The sequence below is a fragment of the Taudactylus pleione genome, unplaced genomic scaffold, assembly GCF_031769625.1.
Source record: "Taudactylus pleione unplaced genomic scaffold, aTauple2 ptg000161l, whole genome shotgun sequence".
NCBI lineage: Eukaryota > Metazoa > Chordata > Amphibia > Anura > Myobatrachidae > Taudactylus > Taudactylus pleione.
This window is the reverse complement of record NW_028284563.1, coordinates 2,659,912-2,673,614: the sequence shown is the minus strand read 5'-3', so window position 1 is coordinate 2,673,614 and position 13,703 is coordinate 2,659,912. Positions and strand designations below refer to the sequence as shown.

Below are 13,703 nucleotides of genomic sequence, written 5' to 3'. Positions count from 1 at the left end.
TTTACTGGCATCAGCTAAACTGATAAACCTCAAGACTGGGTGGCAGAAAATGACCATCCAGTAACAATAATGGCAGCCATATCTACCTTGGGAGGCTCTTAAGGAGTCTGCCTACAGATGTGTCCATATGCATCTATCCTCCACGTGCTACAAGTCGCGCCACACATAACGTGGGAGCTCCGTGTGACTCTGTAGTGCTGAGCATTTTTTGTGCATCTTTTTACCTTCAAATGTGTCTTATTCGCACAGGTATGAGAATAGCTACCACAAGCACAAGATTATAATGATATGTGGCATGCCTATGTTCAGTGTGCGACTGCGGGTCTCTTTGCATGCTAAACGCTACGTTACAGTGTCTCAGCCGCTGACAATGTAACGTAGCATTTTGTATGCAGATACACCCACAGTCGCTCACAGAATATAGGCATGTTGCATATCATTTTAGAAGGGCTGTTTAACGTGCAAGGAGGCTAGATGCTAGACAAATCTGTATACATAGCTCATACATATTTTCATGAAAGCAAAACTAAACCCCCCAGGTAAAATCCAGTACTTGCTCCTGCAAAAAAAAAAAAAAGTTGTATTGTGCTGTATTGTGCTGTTGGTCTATGTTAAAATTATGGAGATTACCAGTGATCAGGCACATTTGCCATCATTAACTTCTGTGTATGATATTGATATATTACACTGATATAGAAACAGAATTTCAGATATATTGAATGCATATACAGTATGTCCCCTTTTTTAGACAATGCAGTAGAATCCAATGGCATCCTAAGCTTATTCTCACAGTATCATGTTACCATGGTAACAAGCGTTCAATGCAAACGTCGCAATGCTGCATATCCTCAAATATCAAGAACATTTTGATATTTTACTTTCATTCTTGTCACTTATGAACAACAGCAATGAAATGTCAGAATTGTGTAATCGGTCTGACAACTCTTCAGCACCCATTTAAGGTTATGATAAAAAGTACATAATCCCTGAAATATTTTTCTAGATACTTTTATAATTATGTGATTAGTGTGTTACATAGGGCTCTATTTATTAACATTATTTTTACTAAAATAAAGTGAAAAAGGGTGTTTTCACACCCTTTTCACATTATTTTAGTATCACCTACAGTTACTAAAGAGCAATTGGAGCAAAAATTCGTAAAATTCTACTCCAACCCCTAAGTATCACTTATTTTTAGTAAGCAGATCGCATTTCCCATAATTGTAATGGGAAATGTGATCTGGCCAAAGTTACTAAGAATAAATTGTGAAAAATACTGGGGAAAGCCCTGTGATAATAACGCCACCTGGAGGCTCTCCCCCGGTTACCGGACTCCTGCTTTGCTCTGACGGGGAGAGCAGAACCCGGAGCCGGCCCCAGTGATCAGCTGTGTGGTCTAAACAGACTGCACGCTGATACACTGTAAAAAAAAGTAAAAAAAAAAAAGTAAAAAAAAAACAAACTTACTTGACTCCAGGGACCGGAGATCGGGGCTCCGGTGATGGCCTCTCTCCGGTCAGCTGGTCTCCCATGCTGCACTGCGGCCCGGTCGTCACCTGACAGGGTGACCGGAGGACTTGGAGGACATCACCGGAGCCCGGATCATGCAGGTAAGTGTAATTAAGGGAGAGGGGGTGTCATGAGAGTGGGAGGGGGGGTCGCGGGGGTCCGTGATTGCATGGGCGGGGCTTGGCGCCGGGAGCGGGGCTTAGCGCCGGGCTGGGGGGTAGCAGCGTTGGCCGGTCGGCGCATGCGCAGGGCACTTGTCATGGTATTTTTTTGCAAAAATACCGTGACTAGTGTGCGGAGGGGATTCGCAGGGACAGAGCTTTCTCGCAAGTTCTGTCCCTGCAAGGGATTTGTATTAAATCCCTATGATATTGCCTGAATTCGCAATGCAAATTCACTCGGAAATATCACACCAAAATCTGCATTATCAATGCGGATTGTAATAAATAGAGCCCATAGAGTTAGATAACATGATAATCGACACAACATAGTTCACTCAAGTGAAAAGTGAAGGGACAGTGGACTAATCTGAGAGAACAGAGAACAATGGTTGGTTTGCAGCAATATCAGCAATATCATAAACACATGCTGCCCTGTCTCAAGGTTGGGTTTAGGGCAGCATAGGACATCTATCCTGTGCCCCAGTTATCTCACAGGGATCATTAAATCCAGCTCTCTTGGTGTGTCTAGAAGACTCTCAAATTGGGGTAAAATCCTCTGGATTTTCAAGAGAGCAAACTAATCTCATATAGCTGTTTTAGGGGGAGATGTATCAAACCTTCGAGAGAGACAAGTGGAGAATTTGCCCATAGCAACCAATCATCATCTAAAGCCAGGTACACATGAGAACGATGTGTATCTCGGCAACGGCACGACCAACGAGACGAGATGTGGGTCAGCCGTACACACTGAACGATAAATAGCACATGACTATGGCCACGTTCAGCTGTATGCTGTCGACTGCCAGGGTGTCCCATTTGCTGTGCAGCACAGCAGATGGGACGACCCCAATGTCAGCGGTCCAATGTCGGCGGGCGGGAGCGCGCGTTTGTGCATACACAACAAATGATGTGTACGATATGTCGCTCCAATCCAATCCGCGAGAACGGATGACATATCGTCTGATGTGTACCCACCATGTTATTTATTAAACTGTGCTAGATAAATGAGATCTACAGTAGAAGCTTATTGGTTGCTATGGACAATTTCTCTACTTTACCTCTCTTGAAGGTCAGCACTATTACTAAAGGACCTGCTCTGTTCCTGTCACCTGCAGATATGAGCTAAAATTCAAATCCATCCCTTTGTTGTCCTGTATTGAGTACAGCATCCTCACTTATTGCAGTTATCCAGCTGACCCAGATTAAGGACCTGAAACATTACAGATCACTATTGCGATCGCAGCTGCAATTACACACGCAGTTCTGATGCGAAAATATGCTAAGGTTTGCAATCGTAATGTCGTCGCAGGCCAACATAAAGACGCCCACTTCCCTTTACTCACATCCGTAATACCTTGCAAGTCTGCAAAAACATCGGTACCATCAAGTAACATCGGAGCCTCACTCACAATTACACAAGGTCAGACCCTACTTAAAAATTGCTAAACTTCCTCTACGCAGTGAGAACTCAAGCTGCCTATGTCATCGCAGTGGCTAATTTATGCACGCCCCTGTAACGGCGTTCAAACGTAATGGCACACCTGTGTTTCGCCTACCAAACATCCCTGCAACACCTTCATATCCTGTCAATCACTCTGCATGGTCTCTGCGATCGCAGTGGCATGCATGCGCAGTACGCCACAATCGGCTCTCTGCGTGCGTAATCGCAAAAGCGATCATTGCTGAATCAGGCCCTAAGTCTGTAATATAAAGCCACAGTAACTAGCACATACTTGCCTAAACAATCACTCACGATGCCAAGGTGAGGCCATAATATGGTGTCATCAAGCCACCCCATCCTAGTATTGGAGTTTGAAAACTTTATTTAAATAGTGTTCAAAATATTTTTTAAAAACTCATTTTATTGTAAACAGTTAACCGTGAACGTAGTCGCGAACTGCAAATTCGACACCGAGATTATCGCTGATTGTACTGTGAACATAATTACATTAATTAATATATATATGTTAATTAATGTTATTGACTTGACAAATAATTGTCCCACAATTACGCCACTGGAAAGTCTGTTACCATGTCTCTTCATATTGCATACTAGAAATACCCACAGCCATCATCATGAGCTGCCACTATATTTTCAGGTTGTTTAGGTAGCTGAAGGCTGTAGTAAGCGACTATTATTTTGGCAGGAGGGTAGATGTTAATGACAGCTGCAGTTCTCCTGGGGTTGTTTACATGTTCCACATTGATTGACAGGTTTTTGGTTCCACTTTGATTGACAGTTATTGTAGGGGCCAATCAGGGTCAGCCTGGGGTGGGGCAACTTTCCAGTTCCTCTTTATCTGATAAACTCCCTCTCTTCCTGATTTTTTTTAGGACCGGTGTGTTCTGTGTTTGCTGCGTATCATTTTGCTACTGACTTATATTTTGTTGGTTGATTATGCAGTGTTAGCTACGTGACACCTTCCTCTCGCAGGGTGAGTCATCCATGCCCTAAAGAGAGGACCTGGGCTTCTTCCCAGTGGCAGGTTTGGGTGCCGGGATATGGAGGGCGCCCCTGAGGCTGCCCATCACTTTATTAAGAATGTCTCTTAGAGATATCCTTTTTGTACTCAATGTAGGCAGCAACTGTGGAACTTATAAAACGTCGCCTCTGCACTTACACCTCAGGGTCTGGGAAGTGGGTTTTGGTGGTGATGTGGGGGCAGTGGGCTGAAGCTTTGCCTAGGGTGCTGAGAAATCTAGCACCGGCCCTGGCCTCAGGCACTGTGTAGTGTATAGATAGATAGATAGATAGATAGATAGATAGATAGATAGATAGATAGATAGATAGATAGATAGATAGATAGATAGAGTCAAGAATGCAATGCTTTCATAGCCTCCCAGTCTTAACAACTCTTATCTTTGGTATCAGTGTATTTATTTTAGTTTGACTTAATGTATCAAGTCTTACAGCTAATGTCATTTTCTAGCCACTCAGATGATTGGTGGCTTATAGTCAGGCATTCCACAATGACAAGAATGAAATGAACAAATTGAATGTCACCTTGGGGACATATTGTTATTTTAGGGATAGTAAATTGCTGACTTTCTTCCCTCCACTTTCTCCAGTGGAAACTTTTGCCCCAACCCACACTGTGCATTGCTCTGCCCTGAGCTGGTCCCTTCACATATTTCATAGCTCACAGCTCTCGCAAACGTATAATTAACTGTCATTTAAGCAATACAAATATGTGATACTCCGTACGTAACCAAAATAGCAACACTGAGACATAGGTGGAGGGTTTAAAGATATCAGTTTTATATTTTTATTTATCTAAATTAAAATTAATGAAATAGAAAGAAGAAAGAACAGCCCCACTCTGCCAGATCTACTCATCGGGTCTAGATGGGCGGCCAACCGCCAACCCATAACGTAACACTCAAGGCATCCATGTCCCCTCCCAATGACACAAATAGAAGGCCCATCAGGGACGGTGGTGCCACTGACCTCAGTAGGGTAGAATCAGCCTAATCCTGGGAGGGAGGGAATGCTAAAGAGAACCAGAAATCTTAAGAAACTCCCAATTAAGTAAAAACCCACCCACAAAGCTCCTCCCCCTTTATATAACCCAGTGGGCACCTCTGTAAAATTCCCTATTCATAATGTTAACCTCTGCTTTGCCAGTGTAAAATGATCCGTCCTCGGGGGTTTAAAGCCCTGCCAGAGATATAAAATGCCTTCTGTCACTCAAATCTTTGCAAACATACAGCATTGTTCACAGTATGAGCGAGTGAGTATATTGCAGACCCTGGGGGCTCATGTGGATAGAAAAGTCCAAATCTCACATGCAAAATGCACCTCCATAAAAGGCTTGCTGAGCTGGCTGCAAGGCATGTGCAGGTCTGATTGGTTACCGCATTCACCTGGTTTACTTCAGAAAGGAACTGTATCTCTGGACAGTGTTAGACATAGATAAGAAAGTCACATTCACCATGTAAAAGGAGAATTAATCCTGACCCAAATACAAAATGAAAGAACTAATTAAGTACAAGTAAGAACAAACATCTGTTGTTTTTACTTTAAAAGATCAGATGAGAATCTGTGTTACTGCTGTGGACCGATTGCAAATATCAACATAATAATGAAAATAGTTTGTAGCAACCATACTAGTAATGGCAGTAGTAGGCATTCAGACATACTCAGCCAATCAAAAGTGGTTGCTGGTCATCATCATTATCAGTATGCGTTCATATTTTGCAATAGCAGTCGAGCCCTCCTGACGTCATCATATGTGTCTTTATAATGGTCCTAATCTAATTCTCTGCGCTGAATTAAATAAAGAAAATATGGCTAAAAATAAATATATAATTATACAAAATAATTTAATATTTAAATAGACAATGACATAATATATCAATTTGACCGGTCAAAAATAAAAATACATAGACAATAAAATAATAAAACAAAAGACATCAAGTTATCATATATATTATAAAAATTGTAGGAAATCACAGAATTATCCTTCAATATATCTAAAGGAGGTGGATCCTGAATAGTCTGATAAATACCAGTACTAAAAAATACTCAATATTTGTAGTCCACACCTGCAGTATGACAACAGTCTCATTCAGATTCAACGTTCCTCGATAGTATATCTCTGTATACCATATATATTTGTAGAATGGATACGTTTCCAAACGGAATCACATGTAATCATACACAAGGGAGAGACAGAGGAGAGATGTAATGCAATAATCACTTCTCCGGTGGGGGATATCAGGCAACAGTTCTTTATGTTGCTAGTGGTAACCGCTCAAGCTGGATGTGAATGCAGAAGAGGGAGGCAAATTCTCCAACGGGAGTAACAGGGGCCGCGACTACCTTGCAATTGTGAAGAGTCCTGTAGATCGCGTCTGCATCCCCACCTCAACCTCAGTATTGTAAAAGTGTCCAATTAGGCTGTGCGGTGTGAGTCTCTCCAGGTCTCCTGAAGTAAAAGCAGGTATCTGAGGGTAACAAATCGGGTCCAGCGTCCCAGCACTGATGCGTTTCGCACTGCTATTTGGGGGTCAAATTGATATATTATGTCATTGTCTGTTTAAATATTAAATTACTTTGTATAGTTATATATTTATTTTTAGCCATTTTTTCTTTATTTATTTCCTTCAGCGCAGAGAATTAGATTAGAATTCTGTGTTGCACCTGTTATACGGGTGCTTTGTTTGGTGTGCCATCACAAGCACACTTTGCTTTTCTGCTGCTTCAATTTAAATTCACTCATACACGTGTATATTTATTGTTTCTTTTTCATACACATTATTATTGCTTGGGGTACATTTTTTCCTTTTTTTTTATTATGGTCAACATGTGACATATTTGCAAGAACATTTCCTTACTGTACTTTGCCCATGCTTACGCACAAAATGTGTCCTGTTTGTCATTAATCAGGTGCAATTTATATCCTAATATCCTGCTAACAGGTGCAGAAAATCAAGCATTCAGCCATACAATCTCCATAGTCAAACTTTAGCAGTAGGACAAGGACTTTCAGCAGGGCACTGTCATAGGAGGTAATTTTCCCAGCTAGGTAATTGTGTTGCTGCCCTGGTAGAGTTTCCTCTGTCAAAGTTCTATTATTGTGAAGCGGCATTGTCTAGGAGCAACAACAGGTCAGCCACAAAGCAGTAGGCCACATAAGCTCACAGTATTGGACCATCAAGTGGTGAAGCACATAAACCATGTGTCCTCGGTTGCACTGGCTACTAAGTTCCAAACTGCCTTGGTAGCAACTTCAGCAGAAGAACTGTTTGTTTGGAGTTTTGTGGATTGGATTTCCATGGCCAAGCAATGGTACACAGGCATCTTGACTCTGCAGCAATGGGCATGCACTCTTAGGCGTGACAAATAACGCCTCACCATCTGTCAGTCTGATTAATGAATCTGGGTTTGGCAGATACCACAATAAGAACAGCCCACTGTAAAGTTTGGGGGGGGGGGGAATAATGGTCTAGGGCTGTTTTTCATGGTTTGGTCAGGGCCCCTTAGTTCCAATGAACTAAGGGAAATATTAACAATGCAGCATAAAATAACATCCTAGAGAAAGTGCAATAATGTAATTCCAACTTTGTGGCAACAGTTTGGGGCAGACAATGTCCCACCTTGTGCCAGGGGTGGATCCAGAGAGGAGGCGACCTGTGTGCAGTCTCTGTGTGCCCCCTCCACTCTCTCTCACACTGGCACAGTGCCTTACTCTACTGGGCATCCACCAATTGCTCAAATCTCCCCCATTGCACACCTGTAGGATGAATAATGCAAAAGAAGAAAACTATACATTTTTCACACTATAACCTAGGGAAATGTGACATATAACATATAGTAATTGGTTAGAATTTAATTACAGGCTACATACAATATTCAATAGTATAACATAAAAAGCATCACTTGGACATATCTCATATCCCACAGCTTGTATTTTTAATTCAACAGGATTTATGTACCATATATTTATATTTAAGTAAAGTGTCTATATTCTCCTTTTATACAAGTAGGACCCAGGTCATATATTCTCCAAGTAGTGCGGTTTAGCATTGAATGCTTCGGCGTGGTTGGCCAGAGGGAAAGTTTGTAACTGGATAACATTTCCTATGTAGAGAATACGCAGCTGATGAGAAAGCCCTTTGATCCAACACTATGAATTTATTAATTTCTGAAGCGAGGATCCTTTCTGCCTTAACTATAGTATTCAGAAATGTAGTGATGAACCTGAGGGGATTACATGTTAAAGTCGTCTCTTCTATCTGACTGGCCTAATTCGCTTTCACTGTGGATTCAGTACCTGGCTCCTGTGGACAGCGTCAGTAGGAGTCAGCACTACAGTTCGGCAAGGGGCCTCTTTTGGTGGACGAGGGGTGGCTCAGCTCCTGACAGATGTCCGTCCCCTGGCAACTACCACGTCCACCTATGGGCCAGTTAAGGTCCTGGACTCTGGAGTTACCTCCCTTTTAAATTGCCATATCTCACTCCGCTATCCTAGCAGATACAGCAGGTCTCTCCTTCTCAACAGGTACCTTCAACAGCCGTTTAACGGCTCCTCTCTCTCCTGCCCACAGCTCGTGTTGGCATTAGAAATTGTGGGGCCCAGGACTGGCAAAATAAGCAGGGCCCCCCTTCCCCGCTACTGCTACAGTACAGTAAGTCTCATGACTCACCTATATCACCTTGAAGAATGCTCCTTCCATATGGCTTCCACCGACTCCAAAGGAAAAAAAAATATTCAACAATGGCAGGGGCACACTCAGGATTGTCTGGGAGGGGGGGGGGGTTTCTAATGTGTGTGTATATATATATATATATATATATATATACACATATATATATATATATATATATATATATATATTAGGGGTGTGCACCGGCCACTTTTCGTGTTTTGTGTTTTGGTTTTGGATCTGGATCTTTCTTCGTGTTTTGGATCTGGATTGGTTTTGCCAAAACCACCCTTCCGTGTTTTGGGTTCTGGGTGTTGTGTTTTGGATCTGGATTTTTTCTTAAAAAATAAAAAAAAACACTAAAATCACATAAAATGGGCCTTTTTTTGTTCCTACGCTATTAATAACCCCAATAACATTCATTTCCACTCATTTCCACTCTATTCTGAACACCTCACAATATTGTTTTTAGGCCAAAAGGTTGCACCGAGGTAGCTGTATGACTAGGCTTACCCGGGAGATCCATGCTACATGCATCTGTGTGATTGGCACAGAGCAATGACAGGTCCGTGAGACCCGTCTGTGCTGCTGTGGTAAAAAAAAAAAAACCTGTGTAAAAAAAGAAAAAAATGGCGTGCACCCCCCCAAAAAAGAGCAACCAGCCCCGGGCATTAGTAACCCAGTGCTGGGTGTGCTTAAATACAGGAGACAAATGACGTAGGGGTCCCCTGTACTTAAGCACAACCAGCACCGGGCTAGTCAGAACCAGCGCTGGTTGCCAAAATACGGGGGACAAACGACGTAGGGGTGTCCCGTATTCTGCGCAACCAGCTCTGGGCTCTGATCCGGTCCTGGTTCTGGAAATACAGGGGACAAAAAATGAGTAGGGTTCCCCTGTATGTTCCAGAACCAGCACTGGACTTATTCTAGCGGGGGGCTGATGCCACAGCCAGGGGAGCCCTTTCACCGGGCCCCCCAGCCGCAGCATCAGCCCTGACCGCTAGTCAGCCCAGGCCGGGGATCCCTGGAGAGCTGGGGACCCCCCCAATAAAGGGGTCACCCTCTCCAGGGCACCCCAGGCCCAGGCTGATAGCCCGGGGCTATCCCCGCCACCCCTGGTGGCAGTGGGTGGCGGGTTGATTGTGTGGTGTGGTGTAAATAAAGAATATCAAACATTGTCTTTACAAGTAGAACTGCAAGTCCCAGCTAGCCTGCCCCGCATGCTGGTACTTGGAGAACCACAAGTACCAGCATGCAGGGCATTAAGGGCCCACTAGTACCTGTAGTTCACCTGTAAAAAAATGTTTAAAATAACACAGGACACACACACCGTGACAGTATAAGTTTATTAAACATACATACACACACATGTACACATACTCACCTATGTAACCTGTAGCATCGGTCCACTTGTCCGGTAAAGTATCCCTAGGGGACCTGTGAAAAAAAACATACTCACCATCTCCTATGCGAGGTTCTGTCCTCTTCGTTCCAAAGTAGGCATCCCCGGACTTGGCAAAAAAGAAAAAACGAAAACGCGATCCACGAACTTAGTACCGTTCTATAGAACGGTACTTCCCGAATGAGAGCTTAGCGGCGGGGTATCACCATGGAAACCCCGCTGCTAAGCGTTCATTGGCTGAGAGAGGTCATCTCCCGTCTCTCAGCCAATGAACGGCTCCCTCCATTGTAGTCAATGGTGGGAACCGCAGGGTAAACTTTAATAACCTTGCAATTTAATACATATCTTTTAAGACCTAACTATGCAACTTGTAAATCTTTGTATATGCAGCAACATTTATAGTCATCACGCCCGGGCTTAACAGTTATATCCATGTGGGTCTCAGCTTTTCTACCTTTATTGTGCCCAGACATCAAAGCTTTACCATTACTGAGCTCCACATTCAAGGCCTGATCCAGAGTTGGACCAAATTTTCATTTACACGCAAAAGGAAAATGCGCCCGGGATGAAAAAAAAATCACCTTTTTTTAGCTACGCAATATTGGCCGCAGATATTAGATGTAAACAACTCTGCATAGTTAGCAAAAGCACCTCCTTCCCCTTGCAAATAATAGGAGCAGATGCGCCAGGGATACCACAGGACTCGCGCTTCACTGTGAGTACAAAAGATGGGCAATGGGCATGTTTTTCTTCAAACTTCAAAGCAAAAATTGTATGTACATTCTATTGATAGTTATGATGTGTATCTATCAAATTGAAATTGTCACTTATTATCCTACTCCCCACAGCTTTAGCGACTGAGCAGGTTGATGGTTGCGATGGTCAAGACCATCGCGACCATCGGGGCTTGCGACGAGACCCTAAGGTTGGGTCTCGGCAACCACAAGCCCCAGGGAGCTTCCTGCTCTGATCGAGCAGGAAGCTCCCCACTGACATCATTGCTGATGTCAGTGCGGTCGCCCACAAAACAGTAGGCGTTCCTTAAGGAATGCCTCCGTTTGTGAACCCCCCCCACCACGCCTACAAAACGGGGCGAGCTGTCGATCACCATCGACAGCCGCCCCTTTTGTAGTGAGCTCCGGAGCGAGAGAATTTCTCTCTCTCTCTGGGGCTTGCGCACGCGCAGTGTGGCCACTGCACGTGCGCAGGGCCTAACCATCAACCCGCTTGCGAGCGCTCAGTGCTTGCGAGCGGGTCTGAATGAAGTCCTTATTGTGTACATGGTACTTAGAATGTGTTTTAGCATGGATAAGTAGTGTCCTTGACACGATAAACAGGACTATTTGGCATGAATTGAGCATATGTGTTGGAAAACTTTACCTATGGGTTACACCAGCGGCGGATTTTACCTAGGGGCCCCAGTAAAATCATCCACCCACCGTGAGATAGCGAGTCTTATGGCACTGGCATTAGCTTCCAATTAGAAGTGTAATCTGCCAATCAAACGCCAGACAGGCAGTCCCAGTGTAAGGTGTTTTCTCCCCCTTGGACTGCCAGTCCTGACCATGGTTAGCAGACATACTGTAGCTCCCTGACTTGCTGTCAGCCCTATCTGGCTTCTGTGGGCTGCAGACAAAGTAGTCCCTAGTAAAAAACTGGATTTTAAGGAATATTGGGACAGATGTATGAAGCTCTGGAAAGTGATAAAGTGCAGAGTGATAAATGACCAGCCACTCAGCTCCTAACTGTCATCTTACAGGTGGTGTTTGAAAAATTACAGTTGGGAGCTGAGTGGTTGGTCATTTATCACTCTCCACGTTATTACTTCCCAGAGCTTCATACATCTGCCCCATTGGCGCTTCACAAAAAGTGGACAAAAGCTGCCTCTTAACCCTCACCTAAGGATCTATCCCAAAAGATCCAAAGTGACTACAGAAAAAAGGTGATTGGCGAGGAAGATGGCATGAGTAAATAAAAGGAGTTATACTCATCCCCCAAAAAAAGGGAAGGTAGGTCGCTGGGAAGTTTATATCTTCATTGATTAATATTGTTGTTCTCCATAGAAATATAGATGATTTCATAGATATGTGAAGACAAGGATTGATAGAAACAATGGACCTAATTCAGACACGGTCGCTAGATGCGACCACTCGCACCCAGCATATGCAAATTAGTGACGGCATGGCAGGCGCTTGCTCGGAAAGGCATAAGCACGCCCACTTGTTTTTGGCGAGCGATCACTTTGTCTCTATAGAAGCCCTTTAGCTTATGTGGAGACGCCCACTAGCGCACGTCATCTCCAGGATGTGTATTAAAACATTGGTACATCGAGGACAATCGGAAGAGATCGCAGCGCTTGTGGTTGCCTTACCCTACTGCAAGCACTGCGAGGACTTCAGTGTAAAAAACAGGAATGTGACGTGTACTATGATGCTGCCTGTTAATTATGCACGCCTCTGAAATGGCGTTGAAACACTCAGGCACACCTGCGTTCACACCTCCACTCCCCCGTTATTAGTGTCCTGCCCGTTACCACCCACAAATGGCCTCTCCTGTCACTCATTACCCCGGGCTGTCTTTGCAGTGCGAGTGAGCGGATTACGATCGCTCTGAGTAGTTCGCACAAGCACAGAACAAAGCGTACGCGCTTACCATCGGCCGCGAATGAGCAAGAGGCCGCTAGCGAGCGGGTCTGAATCAGGTCCAATGTGTGGTACAATAAAAACTGAATCAAATAAAATTCTCATATGAGAGAACAAAAATTTCACAACCTTTTAAAAGACTATCAAACAAGCAGAGGTCTATGGATATATACACGAAAAAGATTCTCTTTAAAAATAGATATTAAAAATATACATGTTATTTTGATCTCTTCTTTGAGATATTACTTTGACTCGCACTGCAGCCCATCACAAGCTGTGTGCTGAGCTGCTGTGAGGAGGGGGGGGCGACGCCGGGGCCCTCTAGCAAGCCCGGGTCCGGATAAACTGTACCCTCCCCCTCTCTCGGCGCCCATGGTCGTAATACTACAAGTCCCAGCATGTCCTCCCATACAATGGCTGTCAGAGTGTTGAAGTTCCTTAGCAGCTGCCTGCAGAGCAACAAATTACCTAAGCCTGATCTAGCAGCAGGACTAGGAGGGAAGGGGGTGGGGGGACACATTAGAATTTAAGTATTAATTTAGAGAACAGTAAATTATTGTTAGTTGAATTCTAATACACCCCCTGCCCAGTGGCGTAAGTTCATCCCAGACGCCCGGACGCGAGTTATAATTTGGTGCCCCCCAACCGTCACAGCCACTGACACTGTAACGTAACAATGCGCATGCAGACAGGCTATAGATAGACTAAGCTAGCAGCTGATGGTCTGACATGGAGCTCTCCACTAGTGTATGGTGGCTTCTCAGGTTCCGGGAAGAGGTGCCATGTATTGGGTGGCCATGACGGTTCACTCCGGGTATACAGTTACAGCCCTAAGTGGGG

At 44.1% G+C, this 13,703-nt stretch overlaps 1 protein-coding gene across 5 annotated transcripts in view; it reads left to right on the top strand.

Moving 5' to 3' along the window:
• Window positions 1-13,703, top strand: part of GABRB2 (gamma-aminobutyric acid type A receptor subunit beta2) — a 401,709-nt gene that overhangs the window by 14,158 nt on the left and 373,848 nt on the right. The window lies entirely within an intron of this gene.